This window comes from Hypanus sabinus, unplaced genomic scaffold (genome assembly GCF_030144855.1).
Source record: "Hypanus sabinus isolate sHypSab1 unplaced genomic scaffold, sHypSab1.hap1 scaffold_124, whole genome shotgun sequence".
NCBI classification, from domain to species: domain Eukaryota; kingdom Metazoa; phylum Chordata; class Chondrichthyes; order Myliobatiformes; family Dasyatidae; genus Hypanus; species Hypanus sabinus.
Window position 1 is genome coordinate 78,545 of NW_026779303.1, and position 22,989 is coordinate 101,533.

Sequence of the window (22,989 nt, forward strand, 5' to 3'; positions counted from 1 at the left end):
TAGAGGGCTAAAAGATTACGAGAGGCATAGACAGGGTGGATAGTCAGTACCCGTTTCCCAGGGCACCAACAGCAAACACCAGAGGGCATATGTATAAAATTAAGGGAGGGAAGTTTAGGGGAGACATCAGGGGTAAGTTTTTTTTTTTCACAGAGGGTTGTGAGTGACTGGAATGACTTGCCAGGGATGGTGGTGGAGGCTAAAACATTAGGGGTATTTAACATCCTCTTGGACAGGCACATGGATGAAAGAAAAATGGAGGGTTACGGGGTAGTGTGGGTTTAGTTCTTTTTTTTTAAGGTTTATATGGGTTGGCACAACATGGAGGGCTGAAGGGCTTGTACTGTGCTGCAGTGTTCTATTCTATGGCTCTAAAATCTTTTACATCACCAGTTGAGAAAATCATCTTTGTTCTACCTCCAATCACAAAGAGGAAATCTGCAGATGCTGGAAATCCAAGCTACACACACAAATTGCTGGAGGAATTCAGCATTAGTACTCTTTTCCATAGATACTGCCTGGCCTGCTGAGTTCCTCCAGCATTTTGTGTGTGTTGCTTGTTCTACCTCCTCTCGGTCTGCATTTTTCTACCAGTGAGAACATGTAGCCAGACAGAACCAATTCTGTCTGGCTACATAATGATATCAAACACCTTTGCCCTGGCCAACGAGTAGCTTTCACATCACAAATGCCAGACTCCAGGGAGACAGACTACCACCCTTAAAGGCAGTATTCCTTGGCATTACCATCACTGACTTCACCACTTTCAGTCACCTGGGTGAGACTTCAGGGGAAATACTTATGTACAATACTGTGTGTATTGTGGTGATGCAAGAGTTGCTGGAGAATTTTCAAGTGGGAAGAAGTGGAGTGATATTTGGAAATCTGAAATTGAAAGCATCATTTAGCAAGAAAATCACAAATAGGTGGTTTGCAAAAGCAGCGGCGAGTAAATCCTTCATTAACCTGTTACATAGGTTGTGTGAGAGTGCAGATGAACTCAATCAAGACTCAACCAGAGGAGATTAAAGTTCTTACTGACAGTGACTTGCTCGCTGTTGAAATGAATACCTCTCTATATAAAATTCAGTTTGCACATGTTGTTGTCACTGGGTAAAAATTGTACAGTACAAGGTTTTTGCACACACTGGTCATTACAAATTGGAGGGGACATTGGTGGGAAGGTGGGGAGACCTCCAGTGTCCCTGACGCCCTCACGTAGAAGGTGTATATCCAGCTGCACTTTAAGGAGTTGGAGCTGGAAATGGATGAATTGTGCATCATCCAAGCGTCAGAGGGTGTGATAGGTATGATGTGCAGAGAGGTGAGTTGTACCCAGGGTGCAGGACACAGGAAACTGGGTGAGAGTCAGGAAGGGGAATGAGGTTAAATAGCCATCGCCGAGTACTCTTGTTGCTATCCGACACAACAACAGGTGGACACTTTAGAAACTGTTGGGGGGAATTACCTGGCAGAGGAAAGTCAAAGGGGTGATAGGGGATTTGTTAGTTAGTGGAACAGAAGTAGAAAGGGACGAATATCCTAGTGGCAAGGTTTGCTAGTGCTCCCCTGTGGGGTGGGTGGTTAAACTAAAGTTGCAGGGAGGATTGGAGCCAGAATGACAGAATAGATAGTGGAGAGGGTGAATTGAATCGAATTGACTTTATTACTTACATTCTTCATACATGAGTTGCAGAAATCTTTATGTTACGTCTCTGTCTAAATGTGCAATGTGAAATTAATAATAGTTTATAATAAATAGTATGTACAACAGGACAGTCAGGATAAATAAAAGTACAATTGTATCAGCATGAATTAATCAATCAGAGGGCCTGGTGGAAGAAGCTGTCCCTGGGCCTGTTGATCCGGGCTTTCAGGCTGTGCTACCGTTTCCCAGATGGTAGCAGCTGGAACAGTTTGTGGTTGGGGTGACTCTGGTCCCCAATGATCCTTTTTACACAGTGGCCCTTTTTACACGCCTGTTTTTGTCAATGTCCTAAATAGTGAGAAGTTCACATCTACATATGCGCTGGGCTGTCTGCACCACTCTCTGCAGAGTCCTGCAACTGAGTGAAGTACAGCACCCATACCAGGCAGTCATGCAGCCAGTCAGGATGCTCTCAATTGTGCCCCTGTAGAAAGTTGTTAGTATTTGGGGCCCCGTCCCACACTTCCTGAACCGCCTGCGGTGAAAGTGGTGCTGTTGTGCCTTTTTCACCACACAGCCAGTATGTACAGACCCGGTGAGATCCTCAGTGTTGTGTGTGCCAGGGAACTTAAAGCTGTTCACCCTCTCAGCCCCAGATCCTGGGTCAGCCTGTCTCCATTTCTCCTGTAGTCTACAGCCAGCTCCTTTGTTTCAGTGACATTGAGGGCAAGGTTCTTTTTTTGACATCAAACAGATGTCATTCAGACCTCAGGACATGAAATTATGATATTGTAGTCATTACTTGGACTTGCTTGCGCCCAACAGTCTGATGGATTTCAAGGAACAAATCTGTAGAGAGATTGCGGACTATGCCAAGAAACAAAGGTTGATAAAGTGAATGATTTTAACTTTCCGTTTATTGACTGGAATCCTAGGCTGTAAAAGGACTAGATGGGGTAGAGCTTATCAAATCTACCTTAATCAGTATGTAAAATTCCCTATGTAGAAGTGTGCAATAAGCTATTGGGAAGTGATCTAGGGCTAGTGACAGAAATTAGTGTATGGGAACACTTTGTATCTACTGATCATGAGATTCCAAGTAAATACAGAAAAGCAGAGGCCTAGACCTCTCTTGAGATTCTAAATTGGAGAAAGGCCAATTTTTTTATGATATTTGCAAGGATTTGACAAGCGTTAATTGGGACAGGATGTTTTTTAGCAAAGGAGTACTTGGTAAGTGGGAGTTCTTCAGAAGTGAAATTTTAAGGGTGTAGAGTTTGTATGTGTCTGACAAAATAAAAGTTGAATGGTAACGAGTGCAGGGAATCTTGGTTTTCAAGAGATATTGAGGCCCTGGATATCTCGTTCCTCTAAATGCTGCGGACTGTTGGGTGCAACCAGAACTCATTAATGACAGCCATTTCATAATTCCACTCCCAAACTCATTTGAGTTTCCTTTAGTTGTCTTCTGTTGGATTCTAAAAGCTTCCTAATGGTCTTTTGCTCTTTTGTTTGCCCTCTCCTCTGCTTTTATGTTGGTTTTGGTTTCTCATTTAACCCACGTTGTGCCCTGCTGCCATTCCAATGCTTCCACGTCTTTGGGATGTATCGATTACTCAGCTCTCGAATTGCTCCCAGAAACTCCAGCCATTGCTGCTCCATTGTCACTCCTACCTTTTCCCTTCCAAACAAGTTTGGCCAGCTTCTCTGTCACAGAAACATGGAGAAGTTCAGTACAGAAACAGGCTATTTGGCCCATCTAGTCAATGCCAAAAACATTTAATCTCTCTAATGCAAATACCTGCACCGGGATCATCACCCTCCGTACCCCTACCATCCAGGTACCTGTCAAACTTCTCTTAATGGTGAAATCGAGCTCATATTCTCCACTAGTGCTGACATCTCATTCTGCACTCTCACGACCATTTCAGCAAAGAACTTTTCCAAATGTTCCCATTAAACTTTCACCTTCCCCACTTACCCATGACCTCTGGTTGTCATCCCACCCAACCTCAGTGGAAAAAGCTGCTTGCATTTACCCTATCTATACCCTCATAATTTTGTTTACTTCTAACAAATCCTCAGAGCAATGTAAAATTTCCTTGTTTATGTTTGGAGCCTTTTTTAGGTGTATAAGATGATGAGGGGCATTGAGTGTGTGGATAGACAGAGGTTTTTTCCCAGCATTAAGATGGCTAACAGGATGGGGCATAGTTTGAAGGTGCTTGGAAATATATGCGGAGGGGATGTCAGGGGTAGGTTTTTTACACAGAGAGTGTTGGATGTGTCGAATGCACTGCCAGCAGCGGTTGTCGAGGCGGATACAACAGGCACTTTTAACACTCTCTTAGATAGTTACATGGAGCTCAGAAAAATAGAGGACTATGCGCTAGGGAAACTCCCGGCAGCTTCTAGAGTAAGTTACATAGTCGGCACAGCACTGTGGGCCAAAGGGTCTGTAATGTGCTATAGATTTCTATCATTCTATGAAATTCAAGGGAAATCTCCAAACCCACGGAGTGGTGACTAGTAGTGAATAGTGGGGAAGTTACTGGAACTTATGTGCAGGAACCGGAAATATAAGTATTTGGCTAGATGTGGACTGATTAAGGATAGACAGCATGGCTTTTTGCATGGTAGGTCATGTCTAACCAGTCTTACAGAGTCTCTTGAGGAAGTTATCAGGAAAGTGGCTGAAGACAAGGCAGTGGATGTTGTCTACATGGACGTTAGCAAGGCACTTGACACAGTCTCATATGGGAGGTTGGTCAAGAAGGTTCAGTCACTCAGCATTCTAGGTGAGATAGTAAATTGGATGAGACACTGTCTTTGGCAGAAGCCAGAGTGTGGTAGCAGATGGTTGCCTCTCTGACTGGAGGCCTGTGACTAGTGGTTGCCACAGGGATCAGTGCTAGATCTGTTGTGGTTTGTCATCTAGATCAGTAATCTGGATGATAGTGTGGTCAACTGGATTAGCAGATTTATGACCACCAAGACTGGTGGTGTAGTGGACAGCGAGGAAGACTATCATGGCTTGCAGTGCAATCTGGACCCCCTGGGAAAATGGTTTGAGAAATGGAAAATGGAATTTAATTCAGACCAGTGTGAGCTGTTGCACTTTGGTATGACCTACCAAGGGAGGTCTTTCACAGTGACTGGTCGGGCACGGAGGAGTGTTGTAGAAGAAAGGGACCTGGGAATACAAGTCCTTAATTCACTGAAAGTGGTATCACAGTTAGATAGTGACGGAAAGAAAGATTTTAGCCCATTGGCTTTCGTGAAACAAATCCTGACAATAGATGGATATTATGTTGACTTGTAAAAGAGGCCTAATTTGGAGTATTGTGTGATGTTTTGGTCACCTACTGACAGGAAAGATTTAAAAGAGATTCAAAGATTTCAGAGAAAATTCACAAGGCTGTTGTCAAGTTTGGAGGACTTGGGTTATAAGGAAAGATTGAACAGGTCAGGACTTTATTCTTTGGAATGTAGAAGATTGAGGTGAAATTTGATTGTGGTAGAGGGGCATAGATAGTGTAAATGCAAGCTGGCTTTCTCCACTGAGATTGGGTAGGACTTCAACCAGTGGCCAGGGGTTAAGGGTGAAAGGTGAAATGTTGAGGGGAACATGAGGGGAAACTTCTGCAGACAGATTGTCATCTAGGTTTGGAATGAGCAGCCAGCACAAGTGGTGCACGCGAGCTCGATTTCAACATTTAGGAAGTTCGTGTAGGTACCTGGATTGTAGGAGTGTGGGAGAGGCAATTTAAATAGTTCAGCACAAGACTAGATGGCCCAAAGGACCTGTTTCTGTGTTGTACTTTTCTACAAGAACTTGAAATATTACAAAAATTCACTCTAACCCCTTTTACCAGCTGTGCGGACCAACCAGTCATCTCAGCAGGAATTTTTTTATATGGTGTTAAAGCTGTAGCACTTTAAGTTAATAATACATAAAAGAATTCCCAGATGCACATCCACAAAGACAATTTGCGTGAGACTGTTTCAGTTACTGTGGGGCCAGGCACCCATGCAGCTCAGCAGGAACAGGGAATAATACCAACGGAGAGAGTCAGACTGAGCCAGGTCACAGATTGGAGACGGCAGAAATGCCCCATTCTTATAGAGACAGGAGGAGCTTCAGGGAATTGATGGTCATTCCAGATACCAGCACTCTGCCCAGTCAGAAGATGATTTCTCTGTCCAACTTGGGTTGAACCTCACTGTAACAGTGTGATACCAAGTCAAACCATGGCAACTCAAGTAATCTCATCTGAAATGTTGTCCTAAACCCATTGATGGATTTTGTAAATCTTTTCACAGGTTAAAAACGAGAAGGAATTTGTCGCCGGGGATCTCAAACAGAAAACGCCAGTTTTGCTGTCTCTGTCTGGATATTTAAGAAGTGGAGCAAGGGATTCAATCGACTATCCTTCCTGCTCAGACTGTGGAGAGGGATTCAATTGATCATTTGACCAAATAGCAAGCCAGTCATCTTACACAGGAGAAAGGCTGTTCACCCGCTCAGACAGTGGGAATAGATTCACTCAGTTATCACAATTGAAGGTACATCAGCAAGTTCACACTGGGCAAGGCCATTCATCTGTTCTGTGTGTGAGAAAGGATTCAGTTGGACCTGTGGACACACCAGTCAGTTCACACCACACCTGGTAGAGGCTGGTGATCTGCTGAATTTCTGGGAAAGGATTCACTCAGTCATTTGACCTTATGGCTCACCAGCGAGTTCACACTGGGGAGAAGCCATTCACCTGTTCAGTCTGTGGGAAGGGATTCACTCAGTCATCCAACCTACGGAGTCCCCAGCGAGTTCACACTGGGGAGAGGCCGTTCACCTGTTCAGAATGTGAGAAGAGATTCACTCAGTCATCCAACCTACGGAGTCCCCAGCGAGTTCACACTGGAGAGAGGCGCTTCACCTGCTCAGTCTGTGGGAAGAGATTCACTCGGTCATCCAACCTACTGGTACATCAGCGAGTTCACACTGGGGAGAAGCCATTCACCTGCTCAGAATGTGGGAAAGGATTCAGTGATTTATCCAACCTACTGGTACATCAGCGAGTTCACACTGGGGAGAAGCCATTCACCTGCTCAGAATGTGGGAAAGGATTCAGTGCTTTATCCAGCCAACTGAGACATCAGCGAGTTCACACTGGGGAGAAGCCATTCACATGCTCAGAATGTGGGAAAGGATTCAGTGAGTTATCCACCCTACTGGTACATCAGCGAATTCACACTGGGGAGAAGCCGTTCACCTGCTCAGTCTGTGGGAAGGGATTCACTCAGTCATCCCACCTACAGAGTCACCAGCGAGCTCACACTGGGGAGAGGCCATTCACCTGCTCAGAATGTGGGAAGAGATTCACTGAGTTATCCACCCTACAGAGTCACCAGCGAGCTCACACTGGGGAGAAGCCGTTCATCTGCTCAGAATGTGGGAAGAGATTCACTCAATCATCCCAACTACAGAGACACCAGCGAGCTCACACTGGGGAGAGGCCATTCACCTGCTCAGAATGTGGGAAGGGATTCACTCAGTCATCCTACCTACTGAGACATGAGAGAGCTCACACCGGTGAAAAGCCGTTCAATTGCACAGAATGTGGGAAACGGTTCACTCTGTCATCCAACCTTCTGAAACACCAGCGAGTTCACACTGGGGAGAAGCCATTCACCTGTTCAGTCTGTGGGAAGGGATTCACTCAGTCATCCAACCTACGGAGTCCCCAGCGAGTTCACACTGGGGAGAGGCCGTTCACCTGTTCAGAATGTGAGAAGAGATTCACTCAGTCATCCAACCTACGGAGTCCCCAGCGAGTTCACACTGGAGAGAGGCGCTTCACCTGCTCAGTCTGTGGGAAGAGATTCACTCGGTCATCCAACCTACTGGTACATCAGCGAGTTCACACTGGGGAGAAGCCATTCACCTGCTCAGAATGTGGGAAAGGATTCAGTGATTTATCCAACCTACTGGTACATCAGCGAGTTCACACTGGGGAGAAGCCATTCACCTGCTCAGAATGTGGGAAAGGATTCAGTGCTTTATCCAGCCAACTGAGACATCAGCGAGTTCACACTGGGGAGAAGCCATTCACATGCTCAGAATGTGGGAAAGGATTCAGTGAGTTATCCACCCTACTGGTACATCAGCGAATTCACACTGGGGAGAAGCCGTTCACCTGCTCAGTCTGTGGGAAGGGATTCACTCAGTCATCCCACCTACAGAGTCACCAGCGAGCTCACACTGGGGAGAGGCCATTCACCTGCTCAGAATGTGGGAAGAGATTCACTGAGTTATCCACCCTACAGAGTCACCAGCGAGCTCACACTGGGGAGAAGCCGTTCATCTGCTCAGAATGTGGGAAGAGATTCACTCAATCATCCCAACTACAGAGACACCAGCGAGCTCACACTGGGGAGAGGCCATTCACCTGCTCAGAATGTGGGAAGGGATTCACTCAGTCATCCTACCTACTGAGACATGAGAGAGCTCACACCGGTGAAAAGCCGTTCAATTGCACAGAATGTGGGAAACGGTTCACTCTGTCATCCAACCTTCTGAAACACCAGCGAGTTCACACTGGGGAGAAGCCGTTCCTCTGCTCAGAATGTGGGAAGAGATTCACTCGCTCATCCGACCTGCAGAATCATCAGCGAGTTCACACTGGAGAGAAGCCATTCCCCTGCTCAGAATGTGGGAAGAGATTCAGTCACTCATCCACCCTACTGGTACATCAGCGAGTTCACACTGGGGAGAAGCCGTTCATCTGTTTAGTCTGTGGGAAGAGATTCACTGAGTCATCCAGATTGCTGGAACATCAGCGAGCTCACACTGGAGAGAGGCCATTCACCTGCTCAAAATGTGGGAAGAGATTCACTCGCTCTTCCACACTACAGAGACATCAGCGAGTTCACACTGGAGAGGAGCCATTTACCTGCTGAGAATGTGGGAAAGGATTCACTCAGTCATCCCAACTACTGGCACACCAGTCAGTTGTTATGAATCCCTAGGTTTTGTTTGCTGTGGACTGTCATTTTAAGAGAGAGAGATTAGGAAGGTGAATCAGTTTGACTTGCAGCTTGTTTACATCACTCACAGCTTGTTCAGTTTTAACTGAGGACACAGACACTCAGAGTCAGACGGAGATGAAGGAGGAAAAATGGAAAGATCGATACAAGGGAAATAGGTGCCAAGGGTCACTGTTTGGAATTTTCCTATGCCCACAAGTGTGGGTTAATTATCGATTCATCATACATCGAATGTGTGGTTGTCACCTCGTTTGATCCATAGGAGTGGATCTGATTTGGGGTATCCTGTGAAGACCACTGATGTGTTACCCCTTGCCTGGGTGTGGTGTGGTAATTCACTTGAAGACAATATGCCTTGTGACAAGTCACTTTGGGTGATAATTAGTATGTGGATTTGGAAGGATGACAGATAAAATCTACAGTGACTGTTCTCTTGTTTTACCACCATGGAACCTGCGGAATTCGACATAATTGCCTTCTATCGACATTTACCCTGGATTACAAATATCTCTCTCATCAGTTATTCCGTGGTTGAACTGAACTTTCATAATTTACCATCTGAAGACTCCAAGCCTTGTTTCCCCCTAGCTCAATAGTTTTGGATTTATATTTACACACATATATACACATAACACTGTTAACTTTTGTTTATCTTGCTTAAGTTACTATATTATAAGTAGATTCTAATAAAGATAGTTTTAAGATCAAAAACAGACTCCTGGTGTAGTCTCCACGAGGAAATCTGCAGATGCTGGAAATTCAAACACATACAAAATGCTGGTGGAGCACAGCAGGCCAGGCAGCATCTATAAGGAGAAGCACTGTCAACGTTTCAGGCCGCGAACCTTCGTCAGGCAGTCTCAGGCAGTCCTGATGAATGGTCTCGGCCTGAAACGTCGACTGTGCTTCTCCTTATAGATGCTGCCTGGCCTGCTGTGTTCCACCAGTATTTTATGTGTGTTGTTCCAGGTGTAGTCTATTGGTGCTGATTCGTTTCTAAAGCTTTACGATTCATAACAAAATTGGGGCCTGCATCTGGGATATGAACAGCTATGAGGGCGTAGTCATTAATTATCGATTTCATTGGGGAAGTCCCTTCTGATTTATTTGTGTGTGGAAAATCAGCAGCGGATGCTGATTATTGTTTGGAAGCGGGAACCTCTGAGGCATTAGAGGATGCCAGACGGATTGAGTTGTTGAGTCTTGCTAGAAGGTTAAAACTTGCTATGTTGAAATTGACAATGAGTAGGGCACAGATGCAGAGGGTGACAGCTGAACATTATGTATCTGAGGGTGTGTTTAAAGTGGAGGACTTGGAGGTGTTTCCTGAAAGTAAACCTCGTGAACTTGAGCTCCAGTACGAGTCAGAAAAATTAAAGATGGAGGCTGCAGAAAGGCAGAGACAGTTTGAGGCTATAGAGGCAGAAAATCAGAGAGGAGGCAGAAAAACAGAAGGAGGAATCAGAAAGACAGAGGCTATTCGAGCTGGAAAAGATACAGTGGTTTCAGCAAAGGGGTCTAGCTTTAGACTGGTGATAAGTTTGAGGCTAGTCAGGAAATTAAATTGGTACCTCCATTTGATCAGAAAGAGGTTGATAAATACTTACAGCATTTTGAGAAGGTTGCTTAGAATTGAAAGTGGCCAAAAGAGGGTTGGTTCTCTTACAAAGGGGGAGGCTCAGCAAGCCTATTCTGCTTTGACAGTTGATGAAGCAGCTGATTGTGACATAGTGAAACAGGCTGTGCTCAAAGCTTACGAGTTGGTCCCAGAATCATACAGGCAAAAGTTTTGAAATTTGTGGAAATCTGTGAACCGGACATATGTAATTTGCTTATGAGAAGTCTGTGTGTTTTGATCGCTGGTGCACATATATGATGATTTTAATAGCTTGAAAGAGTTAGTTTTAATTGAAGAATTCAAAAGGTGTGCTCCTGACGACATAAAGACATATTTAGATGAAAAGGATACTGCCAATTTGCAGGAGTCTGATAGAATAGCAGATGAGTTTGCTTTTACTCATAAGGTTAAGATTATCCCAAATAAGAGCTTCCAAAAGAGTGCCAGAGATCACCAGGGTAAACCAGAAATTACAGCTGGGACTAGTGACAAGAGTAAGGATGAAGGGAAGCAGTTGAAAGAGAAATATTCTGGTCTTGCTCGTTACTATTGTAAGAAAGCTGGTCATGTGATGGCTAATTGTTCTATCCTGAATAAGAAAAATGAAAAGAAGCCAGTCCCAAATGCCGGTGTTCAGTTTGTTGACGCACCTATAAACCCACAGGGTTCTGAACATTCTGTTGAGGCTCAGTTATGGACTGAGAACTCTGACTGAATTAAGAAGGCTTTTGATCATTTTATGTCAAATGGGTTTGTATTAGTAAAGGAAGGGTCAACCCAACTACCAAAAATTCTTCGAGTTACTGGGGATTCTCAGTCACTTATATTAGACAGCATTCTAAAGTTTGGTGATGAGACGAACACTGATGAAGTAAATCTTATTAAAGGCTTTGGGGGTAGCATGTTTTCTGTGCCATTGTACAAGGTAAATTTACTGTCAGGGTTGCTTTTGGGACCTGTTAAAATTGGATTATACTCCATTTTACCATTGGAAGATGTTAGTTTGCTGTTAGGGAATGACCTAAAATTGTTCCTGCAGCGCTGTTGACAACTAAGACAACCGCTGACGACCCACAGATGGATTTTAACATTTATCCTTCCTGCGCAGGAACTCAAAGTATGGCTAAAAGTATGCCGACGCAGACGAATCTGTGCAGCATGATTCTGATACCCATGATAGCCAAAATCGGGATTCAGGTTATGATGACTTGTCAGGGAATTTCTGCCTTCATTGTTTCAACAGGATTCAGTCGTAAGTCTGATGAGAAAGATTTATCCCTGTCTAGGAAGGAGTTTATAGCAGAACAGAACCGAGACCCTGAGATTGAAGCTTTAAAAGAAACAGCCCTCTCAGATGATGAGATTAAGAATGTGCCAGTAGGGTATTATCTCATGATGAAGTGTCAATGAGGAAGTGGAGGCCACCTGCTATACCAGCGAGTGAGGAATGGGAAATTGTTCACCAAGTTGTAGTTCCTAAAGTTATATGGCTGAAATTTTAACTTTGGCCCACAGTATGCCATTAGGTCGACATTTTGGAGTGAATAAAACTGTAAACAGTTATGTAATAATTCTACTGGCCTAATTTGAGGAAAGATGTTGTGACCTTTTGCAGAAGCTGTCACACTTGTCAAGTTGTGGGTAAACCGAATCAGGTCACCCCAGTGGCCCCACTCTGCCCTATAACTGCATTCGGTGAACCCTTTTTAAAATTTATAGTGAGGGGAACTTTGTCCTTGTTAAAGGAACAGTGGATTGATGGGGATGTACATGTTAACTTGTTAGACTCTGTTTAGAAGTTCAAGAATAAACTACACCAAGTCTGTAGTCTAGTGAGACAAAACTTAAAGATCTCTCAAAACAAAATGAAGTGTTGGTTTGATAAGTGGGCTTGAGAAAGAAAATACCAGGTGGGAGATAAGGTGCTTGAAATAGTCTCTCAAATTAATGATCTGAATAATGCTATTAAAACACCCGACCAACGTAAACTAACACAGGTGGTACACATAAATATAATAAAGCCGTATTTTGACAAGCAGGCACCGTCTGTGAGTGTTGTTGTCAAAACATATTGAGAATGAAACAATCGACTCGTCTGAGAATTTTCACAAGCCAAACATGGTCCCAGTTAGGCTAATGAACTCGGTTGTTCCAGAAAACATTGATAACAAGTTGGCTCATCTGCAGCCAAAGCAACAACAACAGTTGAAGGAAGTAATCCTGATGTTTAAAGATTTATTTCACGATGTTCCCAAGCAAACCACAGTCGCAGTACATGATGTAGATATTGGTCAAGCCAAACCGATTAAACAACACCCATATTGCATGAACGTCGAAAAGTGTAAATTGGCTGAGCAAGGAATTGAATATATGATGAAAATGGTATTATTAGTCCTTTGGCATCAGATTGGAGCTCACCCTGCGTTATTGTGCCTTAACCTGATGGTGGTGTTAGATTTTGCACTGATTATGGGAAGGTAAATGCAGTAACAAAAACAGAATCCTCTCTTATCCCTAGGGAGGATGATTGCATCAATAAGTCTGGAAAAGCTAAATTTCTTACAAAGATTGATCTGTTGAAAGGGTATTGGTGTGATCCATTGACGGACAGAGGTAGAGAAATTTCTGCATTTGTGACACCTTCTGGGTTGTATGAACACAATGTTTTCTCTTTTGGAAGAAAAAATGGTCCAGGATCATTCCAGAGAATGATTGATTCTGTAATTCCAGGGTTAGAACACACAGATGCCTTTATTGATGACTTAGCCACAGGGAGTGACACTTGGGAAGAGCATATCTCTGCAGCAGAGAAGCCGTTTGACAGGCTTTCTCAGGACGACCTTACAGTTAGCTAAGAGTGAATTTGGCCATGCCACTGTGACCTGTCTTGGCTATGTTGTTGGTCAAAGCAAGTTGGCTCCTGTTCGGGCAAAAGTCCAGGCAATTTCTCAAGTTCCTATTCTGACTGATAAGAAGGCTCTTAGAAGGTTTCTGGGAATGGATGGATATTTTCGTAAGAACTTTGCTGCTATCGCTCTTTCTCTGACCAATCTCCTGAAGAAGCGTGAAAAGTATGTTTGGACCGAACCTTGTCGGGAGGCATTTGATCGATTGAAAGTTATTATTTGAGGTTAGGCCAATCAATGTAGTGCTGTCAGCCAATTTCATTAGCAGGTTGAAGGTGTGGGTGGCAACACAAGTCATGGGTGCACAGAGAGTAAAGGAGGGCGCCAAAGAGACAGCCCTGTGGGTTATGTGTCCTGAGGGTCAGAGAGACAGGAGATGGAGCCCACTCTTACCACCTGCCGGCGATCTGACAGGAAGTCCACGATCCAGCTACACAAGGCAGGGTGAAGGCCTAGGTCTCTGAGCTTCTTGTCGATACTTCACGCCTTTGTATGGCTACTGCTCTGCCCATGACTGCAAGGAACTGCAGAGAACTTTGGAGAGCAGAGAACATCAGAGAAACAAGCTTCCCCTCCATGGACTCTCCGTACACTTCCTCTCCCTCAGAAAAGCAGGCCTTGTACACAAAGAACCTCATAACCTGGACATTCTTCCTGCAAACCCGCTCCCCCATCGGGGAAGAGATACAAAAGCCTTAAAGCGAACCACCCGGCTCAAGGACGGCTTCCTGTCTGCAGTTATAAGCCAAATGAATGATAAAATGGACTCGACCTCACAATGTAACTGGAAGTGACCCTGCACCATATGTCTATCTGCACTGCACTTTCTCTGCAGCCATAATGTTTGTTACAGTTATTGTTTTATCGTATATCAGCTCGATGTACCGTTGTAATGTATCGATCTGTGTGGATGGTACGTCAGGGAAGATTTTCACTGTCGTTCAGTACATGATGATAATAAACAAATTCCCCATTTTAATTGTGTGCAAATATTAGACAGACTGAGCTTCTGCTCTGGAACCACAGAAGGAAACTGAACTGTTGTCTTTCTGAGGAACGCAAATAAATAGAAAAGGCTTTAATCTCTCATTACGATCTGCGGTAAGTGGGATCAGGTGACTGGTGGTGGGTCTCCCATATCAATATCAGAATCAAGTTTAAAAGCACCGGCATATGTCATGAAATTCGTTCAGAAGTAGAACCTAATTTTTGACCATAGATTTTAACAATTGTGATTTAATATAAGAATATAACTATCACATTGTTAAATTATATAAATAGTACAAAATGAAAAAAAGATGTAATAAACTATTTTAATTGTGTGGAACTATTTGACTGACTGGGTTGTTGCTTTGGAAGTAGTGGAGTGAAGCTTAACTGAACTGCACACATTTATGAGAAGCTCAGATAATTATAAAAAGCTAAATTCTCACATAAGTGGGTCAGACACCCAGAAACATCGGCAGCACTTCAGCAGGTAAAAACAGTGGAATGAAACATGCTGAAAATATTGCAGAAAAAAAAACCATATTGTCCACCACAACGAGAGGACGTGACAGATCCGGATCTCACTGCCTTGTCTGAACGGGGAAAGATAAAGCTCCACGTATAGGTAGAGCAGTGACCCGCAGATGCTGCAGATCTGCAGAAAACGTGAACAGGAAACGGGATCACGTGGCCGCTTTGGTCTCTCACCCCCAGACAGATGTCCGTTTACCCACTACTCTGTGGAAAGAAGCAAACGCCGCTCACATCTCCACTCACCTTAAATGTATTAGACATTTCAACCCCCAGGAAAAATATATCGTCTATCCACTCTATCTATTCCTCTCGTAATCTTATAAACGTCCATCCAGTCTCACCCCAGCCTACGCCGCTCTGGAGAAAACAACACAAGTTTGTCCAAACTCTCGTTATAGCTCATGTCCTCTAATCCAGGCAGTGTCCTGGTAAACCTCTTCTGTGCCCTCTCCAAAGACCCGACATCCTTCCGAGAATCGGGGCGACCAGAACAGTATGAAACACTCCAGATGTGGTCTAACTAGTTCTATAAAACTGTGTTCCAAACTGTGGCGTTTTAGAAACGAACCAGCAGCACTAGAGTTCACCGTGGAGTCTGGTTTTGATGTTAAAACCATTATCTTTAGTAGTATCGACTTATAATATAGTAACTTAACGAAATGAAGGGAAATTAACAGTGTTATGTGTATATGTGTGTAAATATAACCCACAGATTATCGAGCCTGAGGGAACAAAGCTTAGAGTCCTGAGATGGTAAAGTAGGAAAGTTCAGTAATCCACGGAATAAATGATGGGAGAGAGATATTTGTAATCCAGGGTGAAACGTAGAGAAACGGCCGTTACTTCAACCAACCGCCGTCGAAGTTCTTATCCGCTGAATCCGTCCACAGACGAGTTACCGTCTTCCAGGGGTTACCACACAACATACCCAGGTAAGGGTTAACACAAGATATTCCAAAACCCACTCCTATGGATTATACGAAGTGACAGCCACACACATTCGTTGTGGTTCCGTGTACCGATGATCAACCCACTCTTGTGGGCACAGGAGAGTTCCAAGCCTCAGCTGCGACTAACTGAAGCGATCAGCTTTTTTCTCTTTCTCTCTCTCTCTCTCTCTCTCACTCTCTCACTCTCTCACTCTCTCACTCTCTCACTCTCTCTCTCACTCTCTCTCTCTCTCCCTCTCTCTCTTTAGACTGGCCGACTGCCTGTCTGCAGATCGCTCTCTCTCTCTCTCTCTCTCTTTAGACTGGCCGACTGCCTGTCTGCAGATCGCTCTCTCTCTCTCTCTCTTATGGTTCAGTCCACAGTCAGCGCTGTCAGCCTGTGACTGACGTCATAGCCCCGCCTCCTCACGCCGGCGCTCTTAAAGAAACAGTCACAGTCCGACCGCAGGCTCGTAACAGCCGCAACACAACTTCCCGACTTTTGAACTCAGTGCTTCAACTAATAAGGACAACCATGTCATTTGCCTTCTTAACCACCGGATCAATCTGTGCAGTCTCTTTCAGGGAGCGATGAACTTGGAGTCTAAGATCCCTCTGATCATCGACACTGTTCAGGGTTTTGCATTTAACAGTGTACTGTCGCATACATTCGACCTACCGAGCTGCCAAGATGATCATCACTAATCAAATCTCACTGAGATTTCTCAGGTCCTGTTGAATTTATTGCCAAGTGCTCAAGTACGGGAAGGTACAGGAACAGAGAAACACTGACTTGTGGCAGCATCACAGGCAAGTACATTCAGATAATACGCGGAACAGAAGTTATACGGTTCTCTGTCAGTAACAATCTGTAAATATGTTTTATGTCATTAACAATATTTAAAATACATTGTGTCATGATCAATACTAAAATGTGCATGTGTGTCAATAACAGACTTGGAAATGTTGAATTTGTTCCCTGTCTCCATTCCTCCTGTAATCCACAACCAGCTCCTTTGTTTTCGTTACAATGAGGGAGAGGTTGTTTTCTTGACATGACTGTGTCGGGGTGATGACTTCTTCTCTATACGCTGCCTCGTTATTATTTGGGATCCGGCGGATCAATGTACCGTGGTCAGCAAATCTAATTAGCAGATTGGAACCCGCCACTGCAGCCCCACAGTGCACTATGTACTGATTGCAAAGCTACGAAATTGCATGTGAATAGCCTCCCCTCCCTCAACTCCACTCTTTCTGCGTCACCAGCAGACTGGGGCATCTCACATCTCGCTGCCTCCGCCAGGACATTAAATTGTGAACAACTGTGGTCAGGGACTGATCTCTGGGGTACTCCAAACGCTACCTCCTTCCAGTCTGAAAACGACCCACTCATCCAGACACACACTACCGGCAGTTTATCGATCTCCAACGAAAAAGCCTAATCACCTACTCCTGAGGGTCAATACCATTGCTGACTCGGAGTTTACCACCGTCAAATGCCAGGAGGGACATGATAATCAGAAAGTCTCTAGTCACAGCCGTGTAAATAAAATGTGATCTCAGTAGGTGTGTGGCGCATGCTCAGAATGCGAAGGAGACAGACAGACTGAGCCAAGTCACAGACTGATGAAGGGGAGGAATGATCCATTTTGATACAGAGAGGGAAGCGGAGAGTTTGATATTGTTCCTGATGCCGGAACTGTAGCCTGTTAGAAGATGAAGTCTTGTTCCTCCAACTTGTTCTGAGCTGTGACAGTTTTTTTCAGAAGGCACCATGGAGAGTAAAATTACCTGAGTTGAAATGTTGTCCTTCACCCTCCAACGTGCTTTGTAAGCTTTTAACAGTGTAGAAAAGGCAAAGGAATTGTCTATGGGACTCACAAACACGTTAGTGCCGCTGTATCTGTCAGGTCACCATCGCTTGAATGCCGCCGGTCCTTGAATGTGGAGGCGGAGATGTTGGAGAAGACAGCGCCCCACTCGCGACAAGGAGAGCCCGATCACGTGTCCATGTCCGTGATCTGATTGGATACATCGCCATGACGTTATAGCACTGTGACGTCATTCACTGGCTCTCATTTTGGAAGGGATTCAGTCGGCCATCGCAGATACACCAACAGCTTCGCTCTGGGAAGCGGCCGTTCACCTGCTCCGTGTGTGTGAAGAGACTCATTCAGTTAACCCACCTTGTGATGCTCCGGTGAGTTCACAATCAATAGAGGCCACATTTCTGTCCGGAGTGAGCAAAGAGTTTTACTCAATCATCCCAGCTGCTGCAACACCAGAAACTTCACATCAGGGAGGAAGTTCAAATCAGCTCCGTGTTAAATGTTTAACCATCACGGTGACTGAAAGCAGCTGCAGGTTCATGAGGGACTGTCACTGTCAGATTCTGCAGTTTTTGCGGCTGCTCATCGCACCCAGGACTGAACCCTGGTCACTGAGCATTGGAGGAGTCCGTTCTGCTGATGGTAGCCTTAAACTAGACTGGCGTTTAATATTGTGGAGCTGTGAAAGATAAATCCCGTGAAAGATAAATCCTGTATCAAATCCCGTGTCTCGCTTGAGAGGCCACTCAGCCCAGCTGGTCCCTGCCCATGTTTCTGTTCCATATCAGTATATGAAAATCTACCCCCGCCGTTTCCCTCTCACTCTCCCTGAGATGACAGGTTGCATCTAGTCACCACTCCGTGGGATAGGAGATTTCCCTTGAATGTCATAGAATCACAGAAATCTACAACATATTATCGATACTTTGTCCCACAATGTTGTACCGACCATGTAACTTACTCTAGAAATTGCTTAGAATTACCCTACCGCATAGCCATCTATTTTCCTAAGCTCCATGTACCTATCTTAACAGACCTTTTTGTATCCGCCTCTACTACCGTCGCTGGCGGTGCATTCCACACACACGCCACTCTTTGTTTAAAAAACTTAGCTCTGACATGTCCTCTATACCTACTTCCAAGCAGCTTAAACCTATTCACCCTCGTGTTAGCCGTTTCTGCCCTGGGAAAAAGCCTCTGACTATCCACACGACCAATGCCTCTCATCATCTTATACACCTGCATGAATTTCCTGCATGATTGTCTCCGGGCTGAACAAGACGATGAGCTCACTGTGGTTGTGACGTTGTTCAGGGCTCCGGACGAAGTTGGTTAAACTCCTTCTTACCCGCTCTTTTCAACGTTTTGGGTCATTTTCACCAATTTTAAAGGATTGTGCCTCAGACAGCTGGGTTGTTGCAATTGTTACGTGCCAGCAGCAATAGATCACTAACGGAGTCTGGTTTCGATGTTAAAACCACTCTCTTCATTATTATAGTGACGGGGTCCTGAATTACCCTTATGAACTGTATTTTTGAAAAGAGAGAGGGAGATGTTCAACACCGGACACAGAGAGAGGGAGGGAGGGAAGGTGGACAGAGAGTGAGAGAGAGAGAGAGAGAGTTAGAGAGGAAGACTGCTCGGAGATGATGTTATGGTTTCTCTGCAAGCTTGTTGACACTTTTACAAGGACACTGTCAGCTTCTGTGTTCTTACAGAGAGAGAAGGGAGGAACTGTTTGATGGACAGCTGGGGCTCAGCACGATGAGATAAGTAGGAGGTCCGCTGATAGACCTCCAGACACATGGTTTTGGACACTGAATGAGCTTTGTTGTGTCCACAGAAAAAGTTGGGCTTTGGAAGATCGATCCGGAGCATCGATCAGTGGCTCTCGCAGTGTGAAAAGGCTGTGACCGGTGGGGAGTTATTCGTGTGTCCATCCCTCGCCTGGGTTAATAACTCCACCACTGAAGAACGGTCCCATTTATAGTGGTCACAGTCGGTGACTTCCAAAGGATTTCGGAGGACGAAGGGACTATCGACGGCGTCAGCTTACCTGAAGACTCAAAACTCTCCCTCTCTCTCTCTCCATCACTCCCCGACTCAATCCCACGAACTGAACCGAACTTCACTCATCACCGGAAGACGGTATCCATTCACCCCGAGGCGTGAAGAAGCTTGGCTTTCCTATTTACACACACACACACACACACACACACACACACACACACACACACACACACACACACACACACACATAATCATTGCTAACCTGTTTGATATATCTGCATTTATATTGTTGTATAGCGTAGTTACTAATAAAGGGAATGTAGAGAGAAGGCAATTACGAAGAATTCCACACACATTCCACGCTGGGTAAACGAAATAACAGTCGCCGAAGATCTTATCCGTCGATTAGCTCCGAAATCCACTTAGAAATATCACCAGGTGACAGTAACAGGAATATCGTCTTCAAGTGATTACCACAGAACACCCCGATTCCAGGTAAGGGCCAACAAAAGTGATACCACAGGATACTCCAGCAAATCCACACATATGGATGATACGAAGTGACAGTCACACATCCGTTCTGCACTGCGTGTCGATGATCAGATCAACACAACCTTTTGGGCATGGAAGAGTTGCAGCCTATAGCAGTCACACGCTGAAGTTCCAACAGCTTGTCTCCCTCTCCCTCTCCCTCTCCCGCTCCCTCAGGCTGCCGCAGCCTGTGTCTGACGTCACAGCCCCGCCTCACTCAGCCACTTAAAGCGACACTCACAGTAAACGAACCTGCGGTCTCGTAACACAATGCACCTCTAAAGTCTGACAGCAGACTAACGAGTGAATCTCCGATGGTGCAGAGTCAGAAACCGAAGATTTGCCAGCCTGAGTCAGGGGCTCCAGAGAGAGATGGGGTCCAGAGGAGAAGGACGAATAAGACCAGCACGATGTGGTTAAAAGTGAAAGATTAGAAGCATTTGGAAACTGGTTGATCGAAAAAAAAAGGTGGTTAATTTCTGCAAAACACAGGTGGAAATCAACAGATAAGGCAGAAATTTTGGAGAGGAATACTTAGAAAATGTTTTCTCAGTATTTCCAGCAACTGCAGAATCTCCTATGTTTTATATCTGCATTTTACTTTGGCATTAGATACACGTTGACATTGAGTATATTGCTTATGGGAGCCGCTTTCTGCGTTAAAACAGCTGCAGATTTTTTCTATACCCAAGATAAAAAAAAATGAGGTATGGACATTGAACCGGTGCTTGCAGAAATGTTTAATGGCACCGTGATTACCCATAGGGCAATTCGTTAAGAATTTCGCCGGTGCTGAAGCGCCGATGAAATGCGCAGGCGTCAGGCTGAGGACGTCCCTGAGTTTCACGCATGCGCGCAGTGCACAGAAGGCTTTGAAAATGTCGGTTGCAGGTAAGAGCGATTAATTGTGTTTTTATCTTAAATACCGACTTCAGGATAATTCCTCTGAATTTCGGACACCGTGGGCAGCAATCCCGGGACAGTCCTGCCCTCTTCCCTCTCTCTCAGCTCCACGATCCGTACACGGGCCCCGGGGAGCTTCCGGCTGATGAGGGAATGGGAACCGATGGATCTCTCAGACAGAGCTGAGCTCCAGCTATCTAAATGCAAGGATTAGGAACTCGGAGAAAGGGAGCAAAATCTTTTACATCAGCAGTTGAGAAATTCGCCTTTGTTCTCCCTCCAACACAAACAAGAGAAAATCTGCAGATGCTGGAATTCCAAGCAACACACACAAAATGCCGGAGGAACTCAGCATTAGGACTCTTTTCCGTAGATGCTGCCTGGCCTGCTGAGTTCCTCCAGTATTTTGTGTGTGTTGCTTCCTCTACCTCCTCTAGTTCTGCACTTTTCTACCGGTGAGAACATGTTTTGTCCCATTCTCTCTGGGTACATTATGATATCAAACACCTTTGCCCTGGACAACAAGTAGCTTTCACTTCACAAATGTGCCAGACTCCAGTGAGACAGACTACTGCCCTTCCCTTCATATTCATTGGGATTTCATTCACTGAGTTCACCACCGTCAGTCATTGGGGACGGGTTCAGGGGGAATATTTATGTAGAACACAGAAACTACTGATGCCTGTTTGCATTTTGGTGATGCAAAAGTTGCTGGAGAATTTGCAAGTGGGAAGAAGTGGAGTGATATTTGGAAATCTGACTTCTTAAAGTGTAATTTAGCAAGCAAACCACATATGGACAATGTGTAAAAGCTTTGGTGAGAAACTCCTGCATTTCCTGTTACAGGCCTGCTACATAGGTTGTGTGAGAGTGCAGATGAACTCGATCAAACCCAGAGGAGATCAAAGTTCCTATTGACAGTGATTTGCTAGCCGTGAAAATGAATACCTCTCTATATAAAATTCACTGTGCACATCTTGTCACTGGGTAAAAAATACACAGTACAAGATTTATCTGCACACTGGTTATTACAAAGTAGAAGGGTATTCGAGGGAAGGAGGGGAGACCTGCAGTGTCCCTGATGCCCTCCCCTACAAGATGTGCATCCAGCTGCAACTTGTAACCCTGCACTTCAATGAGCTGCTTGAAATGGGTGAATTCCATATCATCCAGCAGTTGGAGGGGGTGATAGATATGACATGAAGGGAGGTGAGCTACTCCCAAGGTGCAGGACACAGGAAACTGGGTGAGAGTCAGGAAGGGGAATGAGGTTAAATAGGCATCGCAGAGTACTCTTGTGGCCATTTCACACAACAACAGGTGGACCACTTCAGAAGCTGTGGGGGGAATTACCTGGCAGAGGAAAGTCAAAAGACTGATAGGGGATTCGTTAGTTAGAGGAACAGAACAAGAGGGGACGAATATCCTAGTGGTAAGACTTGCTAGTGGTAGTGAGCAGGGGAGGGGGTGATGTGGTTAAAATAAGTTGTAGGGGGAATGGGAGCCAGAATGACAGAACAGATAGTGGAGAGGGTGAATTGAATTGACTTTATTAGATACATATTTCATAAACATAAGGAGTAGAAATATTTACCTTACATCATCTAAATGTGCAATGTGTAATTTATAGTAATTTATAATAGATAGTTTGTACATAGGACAGTCAATATAACATCGAAATGCAATTGTATCAGCATGAATTAATCAGTCTGATGGCCTGGTAGAAGATGATGTCCCGAAGCCTGTTGGCCCTTTTGCTGTGGTACCGTGTCCTGGATGATAGCAGCAGGAACAGTTTGTGGTTCTGGTGAATTGGGCCTTTTTGTTGCTGATATTCGTTGGGCCCTTTTTACACACCTGTCTGTGTAAATGTACTGAATCGTGGAAAGTAGATTGTGCAATGTATAATTTCCTTGTTTATATTTAGAGACATTTTTTGGTGTATAAAATGATGAGGGGTATTGAGCGTGTGAGTGGCCAGAGGAGTGTTTTTTCCCCCAGGGTTGAAATGGTTAATGCCGCTTTTCCACACTCCCAAAGACCCTTT

The 22,989-nt window shown here is 44.8% G+C and overlaps 1 pseudogene; it reads left to right on the plus strand.

Moving 5' to 3' along the window:
• Positions 1-22,989, plus strand: part of LOC132386656 (zinc finger protein 850-like) — a 30,693-nt pseudogene that overhangs the window by 2,922 nt on the left and 4,782 nt on the right.